The sequence below is a fragment of the Cibotium barometz genome, chromosome 62 (genome assembly GCF_041138505.1).
Source record: "Cibotium barometz isolate CiBa-2024 chromosome 62, ASM4113850v1, whole genome shotgun sequence".
Taxonomy (NCBI): domain Eukaryota; kingdom Viridiplantae; phylum Streptophyta; class Polypodiopsida; order Cyatheales; family Cibotiaceae; genus Cibotium; species Cibotium barometz.
In genome coordinates, this window is record NC_141107.1 from 12,641,516 (window position 1) to 12,662,282 (window position 20,767).

The window sequence follows — 20,767 nt, forward strand, 5'->3', positions numbered from 1 at the left end:
CACCAAAGCACCCGCCGCATCCTCCACTCCCACTCTGTGGCGTTTGCTCTCCTTTGTAGTGCAGGTGGAGTCACGACTGGGGGATTGTGTACGTGACTGTGGTTGTGAGGGAGTACTGATGGTGGCTATGAGCCCTGATGTGACGGTGCCTAGGAGGGTGTGCGTGAGTGTGTCTGGGATGGGGTATGTCTCCTCGGTGGGCATGGAAGAGGAGAAGCTGCATGCCGTCTCGCCGAACTCACAGGCATAGACAGCAATGGAGTGACATGGATACTCGGGGGCGGGGTGACCATACCAGGGAATCCAGGAGAGGGGGATGGGCATACATGTACTCTGTAAGCTCAACTCGACTAGGATGGCACCCTAAATGATTTAGCATCTCCATCATCCAAGTGCCGTACACAAATGGATCGGATGAAGAACTTGGATCCATGAAGAATCTGCAAAAAAAAAAGTATATACATGAAGGATCCATGAAGGGGATGGCAATAATTAGGGCACTTACTTGTAGCTCCCACTTTTGGTGTAGCCTCCAAAGCTCCTCATGCTTCCAATTCTCCATTGCACTCCGTTGTATAAATAAAAACAAGATCAAACGCATAAAACAAACATCTCATAACAAACTCCTATCGATGGATTTGCATTCCATCTGGGAAAATCAAGACTCTAGCAAGCCTAATTAGGAGAATAGAATGTGGAGGACCCTAAGCTAAGTGATATCCTTGGTATAGGGTGCCAAAATGTTCACCTAAAAGAGTATAATATTTTCATGAGAGAGGAAGAGGAGAAGATAAAAGACACAATGCAAGGGTCGGTTTGGGAACATGCGCTTAGTCAACCCTAAGGAGGGTTAACTCCTTGATGCGAAGCTGCTAGGGCCTCACTCCACCACTACTTGTGTCACTCAAGTGGAGCTTTCCTTGAGCTAGGTAGGGAGCAATGAGACAAAGATCTATGGAGAGCTCAAATCCTATCTCAATCCCTTGGTGTGTGCAAGAGAGAGAGAGAGAGAGAGAGAGAGAGAGAAGAAGAAGAAGAAGAAGAAGAAGAAGAAGAAGAAGAAGAATAAGGAGAAGAGGCAAGAAAAGGAGCATCACCTAAAAAGCACACACATACAACCAAGCAAGTCAGCATGCATCACAATACAAGCTCACCACCATAGCCATAAAAGAGTGACACAGAGAGCGAAAGAGAGAGAGAGAGACTCAATTGTGATAATGGGATTCTCTATCCTTTTTATATTTCATAATTCACTTATATATATGAGCTCTTTTTTACAAAGGCCATCCGCCCATTTAATAATAAGGGGCCTCAAATTGTTTCTCTAGCTCTATGTACAACTTGGGCTTATTGCTCATGGGCCAATGTTACACATGTCATAAGCTCGGTCATCTCATATATCGTTTACATAAACCACTTAGCGTGGGTTTTCAAAAAAATGGATTACATGAAGCATAACCATGCTTTAAATAATGTTAACCATTGTAATTAACAAACACTCTTGACTCCATTGCTCCATTGCCTCCTCTCTGGATGTTCTTACTTGGTTAGGTCCACTGATCACGTAAAGAAAACTCAAGTCATCATGCCTTTATGGTGTAGCCTTTTAAAGCCAATTTGTCCATCTTTCTTGAGGATAATGAAGGTCTGATGAAGAACATTTTCACACCATAGCAATGTAGACATCTAGTTCTAATGGTGGCAAAGGATTCTCATAAGCCCTAATTCAAGCCTATGGGTTCTTCTTTCATCGTACAAAACCTATGGAGATAAGGGTTATCTTGATGAAGAAGCTACATGTAAAGCCTCTCTTACTAAAGCACAAGTTGTTGAAGTGGGAGCATCCTTTGTTTCCCCCTTCCAAAGGTAGATTCCAATGTTTTATTGCATTTGGGAATCTAAACTTTTTGAGGGCAAGATGGTAAGGTTTTATTCATGACCTTCTTTCCCCTATCTAATTTTGGGTGGATGTATTTACGAGCTATTGTTAAGGCTTGCGCATTAACTTCTCTTTGGATGACCAAGATGTGCTTTGGAACCCAAATCCAATTGTTACCTTTGTAGAAGCCTTGAGCTTAAATAAGACAAGTGGGAACCCACCTTGAAGTAACCTTACGGTTGGTTTTCTTTTGTGAGATCCCTGTTCCCACTGAGCAACGGATTCAGGATACTGGCAGCGGAAGTAGCACATCATGCGCGGGTAGGGGTCTCACACTCGGGGCCTCGCCCACGGATATCCAGACAAGAGACTAATCCGTCGGTTTGTCCAAAACCGAAACCGGAAAAACTTCCTTTACCCGGAAAGCATGGGCGATTCCACCAGGATAACTCTTTACTCTAACGTAGTCAAGATCATTACGGATCAACTGATCTGACTGCACCTTTAACGGTACTTGGTCAAATCAAGGAAGAAACTTGCACTTGGATCATTGGGATCAACGCTTTTTTCCCCATCAAGAGGCACAGCCGTTGATTCCTATCCATAGAACAATTTCTATCCGGGATTTACTTCATCTATCGTAATAATAGAAATTAAATCTCGATTTACGGATCCATCAATCCAGCCTAACCCCATCCGATCCCATGGGTTAGCCAACCGCCCAACCACTGTAGTGATGGGATCCAATTTTGGAATTTGGTTAGGTTTTGTCCCGGGTACCAAGGAAAAGAGTTCCAAGGCCCCCTAGCCGGAAGTTCATGCAAACATAGAACTAGCCACACCACTTACACACCAATATGAAATTGCCTTTTTCTTAGCATCAACTAACTTTAAAACAATCCTTTAATGAAACCATAGTACCACTGATCATAATCTTCCAATTTATCCGGTTGATTCATAATTTCCCATCATTCCTTCATCAGAGTATCTATGGCATCATTGGCAACTAGAACGCTCACCACCTGTCCACACAGGGGCCTTTTCAATAGTTCCTAGCCCATAATACTCGGCAATATAATCACTTATAAAAATCAAGATGGACTCTCGTTGAAGATCAGCAAGATCAACCAACAGATCCATATAAAGAGCCATGGACTCATCCATTGAAGACCAGCAAGGTCAATCAACCAGATCCATGCCCGGTTTCACAAAACAACTCTTACTCCTTGTTCCAATATCTTCCTCGACGCACGCGTGGGTATCCTGGGCGACCCAGAGCCCGAGCACCGTATGGTCAGCACCCTCTAGGATCCTTCGCAGGTGACCTAGCGCTTCACTCATAGGCCGCTTCCTTGGTCCCTCATCCACCGTACCGGAAGCTCACCATTTAAATCGAACCGAGGCTGGTCAAGACCTCGGTCGACCTTGCTACGCGAGACGTCCTCCATTGACTCTCCGTCAGCAGTTGCAACTTTATCAGTTAGGTCTTCATGACCTTAATCCACAAGATGGTCAAAATGCTTCCCCAGCATTCTTGACATAAAACAGTCATTTACAAACAGTCACAAAATACAGTTTCTAAATCAAACTCTCGTCTTTCCACATTATCCCTCCTTAGTCCACATTACTTATTCCACATTCCATTCAATGTGTACTCATTCTCATCCATTTCCTCATATCGACGACACATTAATTCACATTCACATTCATACATCCACATTTACATGGATACATCCATTTTCACATCCTCATTTATACATCCACATCCCATATCCACATTCATACATACACATCCATATCCACATCCATACATCCACATTCACATCCACATTCACATTCACATCCACATTCACATCCTCATTTATACATCCACATCCACATCCATATTCACATCCATACATCCACATCTACATGCATACCTCCATTTTCACATCCTCATTTATACATCCACATCCCTTATCTACATTCATACATACACATCCATATCCACATCCATACATCCACATCCACATCCACATTCATATTCACATCCATATATCCACATCTACATGCATACATCCATTATCACGTCCTCATTCCTACATCCACATCCACATACATACATACATCCACATCCACATACATACATACATCCACATCCACATTCCCATTCCCATCTATACATCCACATCTACATCCACATACATACATACATCCACATCCACATTCCCATTCACATCTATACATCCACATCTACATCCACATTCATATACATCCACATCCACATTCCCATTCACATCTATACATTCACATCTACATCCACATACATACATACATCCACATCCACATTCCCATTCACATCTATACATTCACATCTACATCCACATACATACATACATCCACATCCACATTCCCATTCACATCTATACATCCACATCTACATCCACATTCACATCTATGCATATACATCTTCATGCATACATCCATTTTCACATTCATACATCCACTTTCACATTCATACATCCATACTCCCATCTCCACATCCACACATCCACATACATACATCCATTTTCACATTCCCATTCATGTAACCCCATATGTCTTCACATCTAATCTTTTACATCACATCCATTCTCGCCCTATCACAACCCATATACATCCTATTCTATCACATACACTTCTTACCTCATCCCATACACATCTTATCACATCCTATCACTTTCCATACGCATCTTATCAATTCTTATCACATCTCATACACCTCTTATCACATCTTATTACATTTCATATCTTTTTTTTTTTTAAAAGAGAATTCTTATATTTGATATAAGATTTCTCTACACATTTATTTATACATAAATTCCATTTAAGGAGACTAACACTTTCGAAATTAAAATCAATCTTTTATGCATCTTCTTATGCATAAATTCAGTTTGGTAGGAAATTACACTTTTAGAATAAAAGAATTTCTCTTATGCATCTAAGTTAAGCATAAAATCCATTTATGAGAAAAATCACACTTTTAGTATAAAAAGAATATCTTTTTATGCATACCTATATGCATGAAATCCAATATGATAAAAGTAACACTCTTACAATAAAATAATCAACTTTTATGCATACCTCTATGCATGAAATTCAATTATGATATAAGTCACACTTTTATAATAAAATAATCAACTCTTATGCATACTTTTATGCATGAAAATTAAAAATGATAAAAGTAACACTTTTGATATAAAAATTTATCATTATGCATATTCCTATGCATGAGAATAAAAATGATAAAAGTAACACTTTTGATATAAAAATTTATCATTATGCATATTCCTATGCATGAAAATAGAAATGATAAAAGTAACGCTTTTGATATAAAAATTTATCATTATGCATACTCTTATGCATGAAAATAGAAATGATAAAAGTAACACTTTTGATATAAAAATTTATCATTATGCATATTCCTATGCATGAAAATAAAAATGATAAAAGTAACACTTTTGATATAAAAATTTATCATTATGCATACTCTTATGCATGAAATAAAAATGGTAAACATAACACTTTTGATATAAAAATTTATCCATTATGCATACTTCTATGCATGAAATAAAAATGGTAAAAATAACACTTTTGATAGAAAAACTTATCCTTTATGCATGATATTAAAATTCAATTTCTCCATGATTGTAATGAAATTCTTTCAATTAATCTAGGATGATAATTCCTAGAATATGGTAGAAAGTCCTCTTTTTATGCTTTGAATGAGATTATTTTATGCATAATTTTTATAAAAATTTTACCATAGCTCCGCTGCTATGACTGATAAATCTCAATTTTTCTAAGGGATAAAGCTTATCATTAAGGAAATAATTAAAATGATTCTCTAATTGGATCCTTAATCCATAATGGATTGAATCATCAATATACATAAACTAAAAGCATAAGAAAAAGCCATTAATTTGGCCTCAAGCATAGCTTTATCTTGGGTTAAGGAAAAGCTTTATGAAAAGCTTGATTTGGATTGAGAATGGGTCATGAGTATGACCATTTCTTGAGTGAGAGAGAGAATTTACATAAGAATCATTAGAATTTAAACATAAATGAAAATTAACTTCAATAGCATTTATTAAATTATGTAACTCTTCACTACTATTCAAACTTCAATAGCATTTAAAAAAAAAACCATACCAATTAAACTTCTCAAGCTTGAGAGGGGTTGAGAAGAGAGAAACATTGAGAAATTATAGAAAGATGAATATTCACTAATTACCTTACAACTTGCTTGATTCTTTGTTCACGGTAGAGGCCCCCAACCAATCAATTGGTTAAGTATGTTGATGGAGCCACTAATGGGGATTGAAGAAAGAGGGAAGCTCCAAAAACTAGTGAATTATTAAATGAATTCATAGTTCTTGGCTTAGGTGGAGTAGAGTAACGATGCATAAACACTATATATTTTTCAACAAGGGGGAGGCTTCTATTTATAGGAAGAATTGAGCTCCTAACCAAACAAACTGATTCTAGAATTTTCTAAATCAGTTTGGTCAATATTTGACCATTTTTAGGTCAGTTAAGCTAACTTTTTGGAACTAGACTTAAATGAGGAGAGAGGAGAGATGAAATATCTCAATTTTTATGAGTTTAAAACTCATTCAAGCATGTGAAATATGCACCTCCTTTAAAGAACTCTCTTTCCTTACATATGTGTCATAATGGAATCATTTTAATATTGCTCATAGTTTTTTACTAATAAACCTTGTACATTTTCAACTCTTCATCTTATGTGAAATATGCACATCCTTTAAAGAACTCCCCTTCCTTACATATGTGTCATAATGGAATCATTTTAATATTGCTCATAGTTTTTTACTAATAAACCTTGTACATTTTCAACTCTTCATCTTATGTGAGCATTTAAGGGACTCCCCTTCCTTACATATGTGTCATAATAAAATCATTATTCCCAAAATATCTCATATTTTTAATATTGCTCATAGTTTTTTACTAATAAACCTCGTACATTTTCAACTCTTCACCTTATGTGAGCATTTACTCATTTTTGGGTATCTTCTTTTTTACAAATTGGATTTATCTACTCCCTACACATGGATTGATGCTATTGGCCCATAGGAACCTTAATTGGACCATAGTCTAAAGATTTCTGAAAATCTAGACCCTTAGACTAAGGTTCTTTATACCTATTTCCAATTAATTCCAATTGCACATTGGAAAATTCTTTTTGAATTTCTGTTTCAGGGGAACTCATCTGAATTATAAGAGATATTTTTCTATCCAAAAATATTCAAAATCTGAATATTCTCTCTCTAGAATATTTTCTCTCTCTAGGCTAAAATAGTTAGAAACAAGGTCTTTATATTTCTGAAGAGGGGTTGATTACAGGGGAAGATACTAGACATCAAAAAGGGGTTGGGAGAGGAATCTTACATTCTACCCCACTTAAAAAACGCGAGATGTCCTCATCTCGCAGGTGGAGTATGATTTCTTTCATCACATCTTCTTCTTCTTCAATCACATTCAACTTTTCCCTGGTATTCTGCTGGAGTATGGATGACTTGAGAACTGTCGGTTAAGTCCTTGGTTTTTCAATTGCAGTAAAGATCTGCCCTTCTTTCCTCTTCTACTTCTTCTGAAATTGTGACTGCTGTGGCTGCTGCAATCTGAGGTGGAATTCTTTCTCTTTGGTTGCCCCTGTTCTGGAAAGGAGTTCTAAGGTTATTCTGGGTAGAGGTAGATGGTTGATTTGGAGTTCTTCTGGGGTTACCCTGGCTTGGGTGAGACGGACCCTGATTAGACTGGTATGAAGGAATTGGTCTCTGAATTCGGGGTCCTAGACTTCCCTGTCCCCTTGACATGGCAGGAGTTGGGCAGTCTTTTAACTGATGACCAAAACCTTGGCATCCAAAACACCGGTTCTCACTTCTGGGTTCATTGTTCTGCATCCTTGAAATAGATGGTCCTCCTGAGAAAGTATTTTGGGGGAAGGATCTTCCTTCACTTTGGAATCTTCCTGCATCTTGATTCTGAAACGGTCCTTGCTGCCTCTTTGGAGGTGGAAAGTTTGAAGTACCTTCCTGGGCTTGGAATCTTTTAAAGTTAGAGGGTGCAGGTTTTGGCGGGACCTTTACTACAAAGGCTTTGGAAAAATCCTTTGCCATTTTTACTGCTTCAGCCATGGACACTGGTTTGGCATTTTTGACCAGTGTGTCCAAAGGTTCGTTCATTGCCCGAATGAACCTGGCCATGAGCTGTTCTTCATCTAGAGGTGGTGAGTATTTGAGTAGATGAGCAAAGGCCTGGTGATATTCTTCAATGGTTTTGTTCTCCTGCTTTAGTTCTAAAAATTCGTTCATTTTGGTTTCCAAAAATCCAGGGGGACAGAATCTCTTTCTCAAATAGGTTTTTAGGTCATTCCAAGATTGGGTATTTCTATTTAGACGGTTGGTGTCACAGTGGTTCCTCCATGCTACCCTGGCTGTTTCCACTATTTTCAACCGGCCAAGAGCTATTTTGCTCAGCTCATTATAACCTGTGACGTCAAAATACTCTTCCATGGCTTCCACCCATTTCTCCACAGTCTCACCTAGGTTCTCCCCTTCTCCTTTGAAGGGTCTTGGTTGAGTCCTATGAAGAGCCTTGCGAACATCAGGATCAAGTTCGTTATCTTCAGTGACAGGGTCTGGCTGCTGACGGCTACGATTTCCTCGTCTCATGATTCTGTCAAAAATTTATATATTAGAGAGAGAATAGTTATAAGATTAGAGAGGAGATTCTTATTTTTGAATACCTCAAAAGCTGGGGAGAATTCTTACATTCTACCCCACTTAAAAAAAAAGCGCGAGATGTTCTCATCTCGTAGGAAGAGAACAACTCTTTTTCTTAAGATCCAATTTTATTCTGGGGTTCCTTATATTCTGGTCAACCCAACAGAATACTAGGATAAATATCCCTTAGAACTTATCAACAATTCATTCAGATCATATCATTCATATCTTTAACATGATAATGGTCCATTAGACCGAAAAATTTCCTTCTGAACATTCCTCCACGGGAATTTTAGTCAAGTAAGTTCTCAATTTGTCATCCCTTAACTTGATCTAACGGTCAAGTATTAATATTAGCAATCTGACAGCACAATCCACTAATCTCATAGTGATTTGTTGAAATCATTATCATCATTCCAGTTATGAATATCATCACAGGGACTCGTCCCATTCATCCTCATTGAGGTTTCGCTCAGCTTATTACATTTCAACCAAATTTCAAGGATCATCATTTTTCAATCAGAATCCAATTCAATTCATCAATTCTCAAATAGAATTAAAAATCATATCAACCACATTCGAAATCATCCTCTGGATAGCATTAACGCTTATAATTTCAAGTCTTAGATTTACTCGTATATACTGTCAGTAAAGAGCTGCAGTATACTCTCGGTATATACGGGTAGTCACAGCCCTTGGAATTATAAGGTAAATACCATCATGTCTAGGCCTCAAGCAAGTCAGGGATTCTATATAATTGTGGTACTTCCATCTGAAGACCCAATTACCAAATTACAAATTTTAGTTTGAATATCAATTTGTATGACTTATATCACACAATTACAACCTTTTTTTTGTTTCTTGATAAATTTTTGACATATTTGTCTTCTCAGTTGATCTTTATTAACCAAATGCTCTGATACCAACTGTGAGATCCCTGTTCCCACTGAGCAACGGATTCAGGATACTGGCAGCGGAAGTAGCACATCATGCGCGGGTAGGGGTCTCACACTCGGGGCCTCGCCCACGGATATCCAGACAAGAGACTAATCCGTCGGTTTGTCCAAAACCGAAACCGAAAAAACTTCCTTTACCCGGAAAGCATGGGCGATTCCACCAGGATAACTCTTTACTCTAACGTAGTCAAGATCATTACGGATCAACTGATCTGACTGCACCTTTAACGGTACTTGGTCAAATCAAGGAAGAAACTTGCACTTGGATCATTGGGATCAACGCTTTTTTCCCCATCAAGAGGCACAGCCGTTGATTCCTATCCATAGAACAATTTCTATCCGGGATTTACTTCATCTATCGTAATAATAGAAATTAAATCTCGATTTACGGATCCATCAGTCCAGCCTAACCCCATCCGATCCCATGGGTTAGCCAACCGCCCAACCACTGTAGTGATGGGATCCAATTTTGGAATTTGGTTAGGTTTTGTCCCGGGTACCAAGGAAAAGAGTTCCAAGGCCCCCTAGCCGAAAGTTCATGCAAACATAGAACTAGCCACACCACTTACACACCCAATATGAAATTGCCTTTTTCTTAGCATCAACTAACTTTAAAACAATCCTTTAATGAAACCATAGTACCACTGATCATAATCTTCCAATTTATCCGGTTGATTCATAATTTCCCATCATTCCTTCATCAGAGTATCTATGGCATCATTGGCAACTAGAACGCTCACCACCTGTCCACACAGGGGCCTTTTCAATAGTTCCTAGCCCATAATACTCGGCAATATAATCACTTATAAAAATCAAGATGGACTCTCGTTGAAGATCAGCAAGATCAACCAACAGATCCATATAAAGAGCCATGGACTCATCCATTGAAGACCAGCAAGGTCAATCAACCAGATCCATGCCCGGTTTCATAAAACAACTCTTACTCCTTGTTCCAATATCTTCCTCGACGCACGCGTGGGTATCCTGGGCGACCCAGAGCCCGAGCACCGTATGGTCAGCACCCTCTAGGATCCTTCGCAGGTGACCTAGCGCTTCACTCATAGGCCGCTTCCTTGGTCCCTCATCCACCGTACCGGAAGCTCACCATTTAAATCGAACCGAGGCTGGTCAAGACCTCGGTCGACCTTGCTACGCGAGACGTCCTCCATTGACTCTCCGTCAGCAGTTGCAACTTTATCAGTTAGGTCTTCATGACCTTAATCCACAAGATGGTCAAAATGCTTCCCCAGCATTCTTGACATAAAACAGTCATTTACAAACAGTCACAAAATACAGTTTCTAAATCAAACTCTCGTCTTTCCACATTATCCCTCCTTAGTCCACATTACTTATTCCACATTCCATTCAATGTGTACTCATTCTCATCCATTTCCTCATATCGACGACACATTAATTCACATTCACATTCATACATCCACATTTACATGGATACATCCATTTTCACATCCTCATTTATACATCCACATCCCATATCCACATTCATACATACACATCCATATCCACATCCATACATCCACATTCACATCCACATTCACATTCACATCCACATTCACATCCTCATTTATACATCCACATCCACATCCATATTCACATCCATACATCCACATCTACATGCATACCTCCATTTTCACATCCTCATTTATACATCCACATCCCTTATCTACATTCATACATACACATCCATATCCACATCCATACATCCACATCCACATCCACATTCATATTCACATCCATATATCCACATCTACATGCATACATCCATTATCACGTCCTCATTCCTACATCCACATCCACATACATACATACATCCACATCCACATACATACATACATCCACATCCACATTCCCATTCCCATCTATACATCCACATCTACATCCACATACATACATACATCCACATCCACATTCCCATTTGTTGAAATATACAAGTGAATAGGGTGTGTGTGGGAACAAGCTCTTGGTTAGAGGCTGTAAAAGAGAAGATGTAATTGTGAAAGAACCTGTGAAAAGGTGAGAAGAATCTACTGGGAGAGAATAATGGGTAGCATGAGGGAATTTAGGAGTGTGGAGATATTCTGGGAGATATTCAGGGAAAAGAGAAGAGGTGGAGAGAATCAGGCAAGAGGTGGAGATATTCAGGGAGTGAATCATGGAGAAATCAATGGGATTTGATGCTTGATGTAAACACTATAAATTGAGGCATAGCCCTAATGAGAATTTGCTGGTTTTTGAGTATCCATGCCTACATTAATCTATCTGCTAATTATTCACTAATTACGTCTTAATCATTTCTTAATCACTTTGTTAATCATGTTGATTCTAGTGTTTGATCCACCATAGCTCATCATTTAGCTCAAATTTCAACATGGTATCAGAGCCATGCCTAGAATCAACCAGATTTATGAGCCCATTAGTGAATTAATTAGGATTAGTAAAATAATTAGCAAAAAAATCAATTTTTTAGTAAGCTTTCACTCTTCCCCTTCACCCCCAGCGAGTGGAGGGTCTCTAGCATCTAGCACAGTTCAAATTAGGTCATGAGCTTCTAGCTTAAGCTAGCTAAGCTCCTTGGCTTCAAGCCTATCTATTCCACGCATCAAACCGCCGACGGCAGCTGCAGATTTTCGCAGAATTCTAGGCGCCGTTTTTCTGAAGTAGAATGAAGATTGCTCTTTGCTCAGTTCAAATGTCTTCAATTCCTCTTAGCACAAAGGGTAATCAAGCATGCTCTACAAGCTGGTGAAGACAGAAATCAATTTCATCAAGTCTACAGAGAGATCCAAGCTCTTCATCAAATCTGCAGGTGACTTTGGTAAAACAGAGATTAAGCTTTCATTATTTGGTCAAATCTTGTGTTTCTTGGCTTAATCCTCTACTAGACTCATTGCTATTGATGCCTTTCAAAGCATTTGAGCTCATTTGAAGTGGAAGGCACCAGATCTGGGCTCCCCGCATACTCTGTTTTCTGCACACAAACCAGAGCATTAATTTGCTAATCAGTGATTAATCAGTGCTAATCACTGTACTTTGGTGCAATTGAGGGTTCAAATTAACCATTAGGTATCTGATACAGATCCCTATAACTTCAGATTTCAAATCGGAGTTGGTTTGATACTCCAACCATCCCGTACAAATTGGTTACTCTCAATTTAGTGTAATTTCTGGGAAAATTGTGCTGATAAATTTGTGAAAATCATCATTTTGCATTCAACCCTTGGTTAATGCCTGTAAATCTCACTCAAATTCAAGATTATTCACAGCCAGAATTGCATTTGGAATGTGCATAAGAATGAATGCTATACGCATTATGTATTGGGCACATTTTATCAGTGTAAAAATGGGAACAGACACTGCCCTTGTCCAGATTAAGGCAAGAGGTAAGACCTCCCGCATAAATTTGGGTTTGCATTGCATAATGACAAAAGATAAACATAAAAATCCCAAAGGAACTGTCAGCAAATCATTGAAACATGTTGCTCACATGGAGCAAAATGACCTGACGGACGAGCTCATGGCCCCAGCCATGAAAGAAGAAGAATATCTCTTCCCAAGAAGAGGATCCACACCGAGAAAAAGACCTGAAGGAAGACATGGACATGAGAAGAGAAGCTGCCACAAGAAGAGAAGCTGCCCAGAGAAGAGTGAAAGAAGAGACGGACGCGTGGAGAGAAGCTGCCACGAGAAGAAGACTGAAGAGAAGAGAAGATGTGAGGCTCCAAAGAGTGAGGAGCCATGTGAAAATCTCTGAGAGAGAGAGAGAGAGAGAGAGAGCCCACAACCCAATGTAACCTGCCCCAATAAAGTAAAACCACCTCTGAGCCACCGATGATGTAGGCCACGTGGTAGATGTATGTGTGAGCACTTTAGTCAAGGTCGCGGGCACTTATAGTAGCCTTGGACACATAGAGAGAGAGAGTGTCAAGGACTATGGAGTTTAGGGACTTGAGGCACTGGTCGCGGATTGTCAAGTAAGAGAGAAACTTGATACAGGGTCCAGGTGTGCTGAGATAACTTGAGGGGAGGAGTAGACACTGGTCGCGGACTACCAAGTAAAGGGTGGCAAACTTGGTATAGGGTCTAGGTGTGCTAGGATTATTCACTTGAGGGGAGGTGTTGAAATATACAAGTGAATAGGGTGTGTGTGGGAACAAGCTCTTGGTTAGAGGCTGTAAAAGAGAAGATGTAATTGTGAAAGAACCTGTGAAAAGGTGAGAAGAATCTACTGGGAGAGAATAATGGGTAGCATGAGGGAATTTAGGAGTGTGGAGATATTCTGGGAGATATTCAGGGAAAAGAGAAGAGGTGGAGAGAATCAGGCAAGAGGTGGAGATATTCAGGGAGTGAATCATGGAGAAATCAATGGGATTTGATGCTTGATGTAAACACTATATATTGAGGCATAGCCCTAATGAGAATTTGCTGGTTTTTGAGTATCCATGCCTACATTAATCTATCTGCTAATTATTCACTAATTACGTCTTAATCATTTCTTAATCACTTTGTTAATCATGTTGATTCTAGTGTTTGATCCACCATAGCTCATCATTTAGCTCAAACTTCAACACCATTCACATCTATACATCCACATCTACATCCACATTCATATACATCCACATCCACATTCCCATTCACATCTATACATTCACATCTACATCCACATACATACATACATCCACATCCACATTCCCATTCACATCTATACATTCACATCTACATCCACATACATACATACATCCACATCCACATTCCCATTCACATCTATACATCCACATCTACATCCACATTCACATCTATGTATATACATCTTCATGCATACATCCATTTTCACATTCATACATCCACTTTCACATTCATACATCCATACTCCCATCTCCACATCCACACATCCACATACATACATCCATTTCCACATTCCCATTCATGTAACCCCATATGTCTTCACATCTAATCTTTTACATCACATCCATTCTCGCCCTATCACAACCCATATACATCCTATTCTATCACATACACTTCTTACCTCATCCCATACACATCTTATCACATCCTATCACTTTCCATACGCATCTTATCAATTCTTATCACATCTCATACACCTCTTATCACATCTTATTACATTTCATATCTTTTTTTTTTTTAAAAGAGAATTCTTATATTTGATATAAGATTTCTCTACACATTTATTTATACATAAATTCCATTTAAGGAGACTAACACTTTCGAAATTAAAATCAATCTTTTATGCATCTTCTTATGCATAAATTCAGTTTGGTAGGAAATTACAGTTTTAGAATAAAAGAATTTCTCTTATGCATCTAAGTTAAGCATAAAATCCATTTATGAGAAAAATCACACTTTTAGTATAAAAAGAATATCTTTTTATGCATACCTATATGCATGAAATCCAATATGATAAAAGTAACACTCTTACAATAAAATAATCAACTTTTATGCATACCTCTATGCATGAAATTCAATTATGATATAAGTCACACTTTTATAATAAAATAATCAACTCTTATGCATACTTTTATGCATGAAAATTAAAAATGATAAAAGTAACACTTTTGATATAAAAATTTATCATTATGCATATTCCTATGCATGAGAATAAAAATGATAAAAGTAACACTTTTGATATAAAAATTTATCATTATGCATATTCCTATGCATGAAAATAGAAATGATAAAAGTAACGCTTTTGATATAAAAATTTATCATTATGCATACTCTTATGCATGAAAATAGAAATGATAAAAGTAACACTTTTGATATAAAAATTTATCATTATGCATATTCCTATGCATGAAAATAAAAATGATAAAAGTAACACTTTTGATATAAAAATTTATCATTATGCATACTCTTATGCATGAAATAAAAATGGTAAACATAACACTTTTGATATAAAAATTTATCCATTATGCATACTTCTATGCATGAAATAAAAATGGTAAAAATAACACTTTTGATAGAAAAACTTATCCTTTATGCATGATATTAAAATTCAATTTCTCCATGATTGTAATGAAATTCTTTCAATTAATCTAGGATGATAATTCCTAGAATATGGTAGAAAGTCCTCTTTTTATGCTTTGAATGAGATTATTTTATGCATAATTTTTATAAAAATTTTGCCATAGCTCCGCTGCTATGACTGATAAATCTCAATTTTTCTAAGGGATAAAGCTTATCATTAAGGAAATAATTAAAATGATTCTCTAATTGGATCCTTAATCCATAATGGATTGAATCATCAATATACATAAACTAAAAGCATAAGAAAAAGCCATTAATTTGGCCTCAAGCATAGCTTTATCTTGGGTTAAGGAAAAGCTTTATGAAAAGCTTGATTTGGATTGAGAATGGGTCATGAGTATGACCATTTCTTGAGTGAGAGAGAGAATTTACATAAGAATCATTAGAATTTAAACATAAATGAAAATTAACTTCAATAGCATTTATTAAATTATGTAACTCTTCACTACTATTCAAACTTCAATAGCATTTAAAAAAAACCCATACCAATTAAACTTCTCAAGCTTGAGAGGGGTTGAGAAGAGAGAAACATTGAGAAATTATAGAAAGATGAATATTCACTAATTACCTTACAACTTGCTTGATTCTTTGTTCACGGTAGAGGCCCCCAACCAATCAATTGGTTAAGTATGTTGATGGAGCCACTAATGGGGATTGAAGAAAGAGGGAAGCTCCAAAAACTAGTGAATTATTAAATGAATTCACAGTTCTTGGCTTAGGTGGAGTAGAGTAACGATGCATAAACACTATATATTTTTCAACAAGGGGGAGGCTTCTATTTATAGGAAGAATTGAGCTCCTAACCAAACAAACTGATTCTAGAATTTTCTAAATCAGTTTGGTCAATATTTGACCATTTTTAGGTCAGTTAAGCTAACTTTTTGGAACTAGACTTAAATGAGGAGAGAGGAGAGATGAAATATCTCAATTTTTATGAGTTTAAAACTCATTCAAGCATGTGAAATATGCACCTCCTTTAAAGAACTCTCTTTCCTTACATATGTGTCATAATGGAATCATTTTAATATTGCTCATAGTTTTTTACTAATAAACCTTGTACATTTTCAACTCTTCATCTTATGTGAAATATGCACATCCTTTAAAGAACTCCCCTTCCTTACATATGTGTCATAATGGAATCATTTTAATATTGCTCATAGTTTTTTACTAATAAACCTTGTACATTTTCAACTCTTCATCTTATGTGAGCATTTAAGGGACTCCCCTTCCTTACATATGTGTCATAATAAAATCATTATTCCCAAAATATCTCATATTTTTAATATTGCTCATAGTTTTTTACTAATAAACCTCGTACATTTTCAACTCTTCACCTTATGTGAGCATTTACTCATTTTTGGGTATCTTCTTTTTTACAAATTGGATTTATCTACTCCCTACACATGGATTGATGCTATTGGCCCATAGGAACCTTAATTGGACCATAGTCTAAAGATTTCTGAAAATCTAGACCCTTAGACTAAGGTTCTTTATACCTATTTCCAATTAATTCCAATTGCACATTGGAAAATTCTTTTTGAATTTCTGTTTCAGGGGAACTCATCTGAATTATAAGAGATATTTTTCTATCCAAAAATATTCAAAATCTGAATATTCTCTCTCTAGAATATTTTCTCTCTCTAGGCTAAAATAGTTAGAAACAAGGTCTTTATATTTCTGAAGAGGGGTTGATTACAGGGGAAGATACTAGACATCAAAAAGGGGTTGGGAGAGGAATCTTACATCTTTGATGACTAATAGCTTTTCCTAGGCTTTTTAGGCCATTTATTATCGACATAAGTAGGTTGAGTAGCCTTGGGAACTCATTTGAAGGTAGGCGGAGGCTTCTTGTCTTGTTTCCTTGTTGGAAATTGGTCCCTCTTCGGGAAAGATATGGATACAAAGTTGGAAGTTAAAGACTTGGTTGGTAATGATGTTGAGGTTGGTATGGAGGAAGCCTTGCCTTGATGGCAATGTTGAGGCTCCACCCTTATGGCATTCTAGTGTGCTAAGTGTTGTTGCTAAAGAGAATGTGGGGGAGAGGGAGAGCTTCAAACCTTAGCAACAAGAAAACACACACACACACAAGGGAGACCAAGACACAAGAGAAAAAACACACACACAAGGGAGACCAAGACACAAGAGAAAGAATTTTCTTCTATCTTCTTCTTCTTCTCTACTCAACCAACATAACATAAAGATAAGAGTACATACTATAACATATAAGGGTCGGTCCATAATGTGAACCCGACTAAATGAGCTAGCGCTATAACTATGCCAGTCTCTAGTAATCCAAAATGGCTGTCACATCCTATCATCCCACTGGCCGCATATCAACCATAATCTCACCAACCATGCCAGTAAGCTATCACCCAGGTGGGTCATCAATGTCCGTCGTAGCACTAGTTAAGCTAGATATCTCAACACTTCCCCTTGAGCTCAACTCCACACAATGCACTCCAAGTAAGCTAGATATCTCAACACTTCCCCTTGAGCTCAACTCCACACAATGCACTCCAAGTAAGCTCGTAAACCTATGGAGCTTCCCGGTGCCCAATGCCTTCGTGTGCTGACATATACCAGATCTACATCTCTTGCTAGAACTTTCTACCTCACAAAGTGATAATGCACCTCAACGTACTTCATTCTAGCATGATATATTGGATTACTGGCTAACTGTATGCTACTCATGTTGTTACAATATATGACAACTGCCCTATCCACGAGCTCTCCCATGTCACCAAGTAGACTTTGAAACCATGCTACCTCACAAGTTGCCATAGCAGCACTGTACTCTGCCTCTGTACTCGACAAGGCAACTGTTGGCTACTTCTTACTACTCCAACTCATAGTAGCACTCCCAAATGTGAACATAAAACCACTGGTAGATCTCATGTCTGTAATATTACCAGCCCAATCAGCATATGTGTACCCATGCAGCTGTATCTCTGTACCAGCCTCATAGAAACTTCCATAATCAACTGTGGACTTTATGTACCTAAGGATCCATCTAGCCGCATCCAAGTGTGGTTTCCTAGGGGCCTGCATAAATTGACTCACAAGTCCAACAACATAGCTCAAGTCTGGCCTTGTAATGGTCATGTAGATCAAACTACCCACTATGCGCCTACTGTATGTAGTGGGGTCCTCCAAAAGCTCACCTGTATCTGTGGGAAAGCTTTGTGTTCTGCTCCAATGGCACTGAAATAGGCTTAGAGCTTGTTATACCATACTTGGACAATATGTCCAAGCCACACTGCCTCTACAATAGCAAAATGCCATGAGGTGATCTCACCGCCTCTATGCCCAAGAAATACCACAGCTCACCCAAATCCTTCATCTCAAACTTTTGCTTCAAAAGCATCCTGACATCATGTATGTCAGCATCACTATCACCAATGATAATCAAGTCATCCACATAGATGACTAATGGCATGATGCCTCTATCTGTCTTTTTGACATATAGTGAAAAATCTACACTGGATATCTAAAATCCAATGGTAGCAAGATACTCCTTGACCTTGTTTGACCATGCTCTGGGTGCCTGCTTCTAGCCATACAAGGCTTTGCATAATGTGCACACAAAATCTAGATGTGCATCACTCTCATAACCTAGTGGCTGCATCATGTACACTTCTTCTTGAAAATAACCATGCAAGAAAGCATTCTTTATATCCATTGATGTAAATACCAACAATGACAGCTCTCATGGTTGCCATTCTTGCAACTGGGCTAAATGTCTCCTCATAGTCTATGCCATAAGTATGCGCATAGCCCTTGGCAAACCAATCTTGCCTTGTACCTGCTCACTGAACCATCAACATTCTACTTCGTAGACCTACGTACACTTGGATCACTACTAGGTGTCCTCAAAACAGCCCTGGTTCTCTCCTTACACCAGGAGTAACCACAGATGGAATGCCAAGCTCCTCATCAAGGCTTTGCTCAGAGCCACTAGAGTCACCATCCACATATGAGTGACTTGCTGATAGATCAGGCACAAAAGGTTGATCTACCTTTTCCTTCCCTTTCTGTGATACATGTGTACCTACATCATTCATCAACCTACCTGAACATGGGCTAACATTGGATCCACTGCTCGAGAACTCCTCAGGTCCAGTCAGTGATTGCTACTCTACATGTGGTGCAACATCAGTACTTCTTACATCTGCATCTTCTATTTCCTTCACTACTGGTGCATACCAGCTTCTCATCTCATTGAAGATAGCATCTCTGCTTACTCACATCTCATGAGTGGTAGGGCTATAGCATCTATAACCTTTTTGCTTCATAGCATAACCAATGAAGATGTAATTCTCTGCCTTTGGATCCAACTTTGTTCTCACTTCATCAGGAACATGTACATATGCAATACACCCAAACACTTTCAAGTGAGACACATCTAGTCTTATGCCTGTAAGGTTCTGTTCAGGAGTCATACCATCATGAACAGCTACAGTGGGTGTCCTGTTCATAATGTACACAGTAGTCGCTAGTGCTTCTTCCCAAAAGTAATGTGGCATATTATTTTCAGCCATCAAGGCACGTGCCACTTCTAAAATGTGCCTATTTTTCTTTTCTGCAACACCATTCTATTGCGGAGTGTACCTACACGTAAACTGCCTCTTGATTCCCTACTTGCTCAGGAAATTGCTGAACTCATTGGAGAAATATTCTCCCCCACCATATGATCTTAGGCATTTTATTTGCATGCCTTTTTCCTTCTCAACCAAGGCTTTAAATCTCTAAAAGTGAGCAAACACCTCACTTTTCTCCTCCATGAAATAAATCCACACTTTCCTAGTGTGGTCATCAATGAATGTAACATAGTACCTGCAACCTGCAATTGTTGTGCAGTCTTGGTCGGCAGTCCCATACATCTGAATGTATGAAATCTAATGGCCTTGCACTGACATGCTTTTCATGTGGGAAAGCATGTTTGGCCTGCTTACCAATTTGGCATGCTTCACATACCTTATGCATATCGTTAACCTTAAACTTTGGCAACTCTACAACAATATTCTGGGCCTATATAGACTTCAATCGTCATTGTACATTTACATGACCAATGTGCTTGTGCCATATGTCAATATCTACAATGACACATG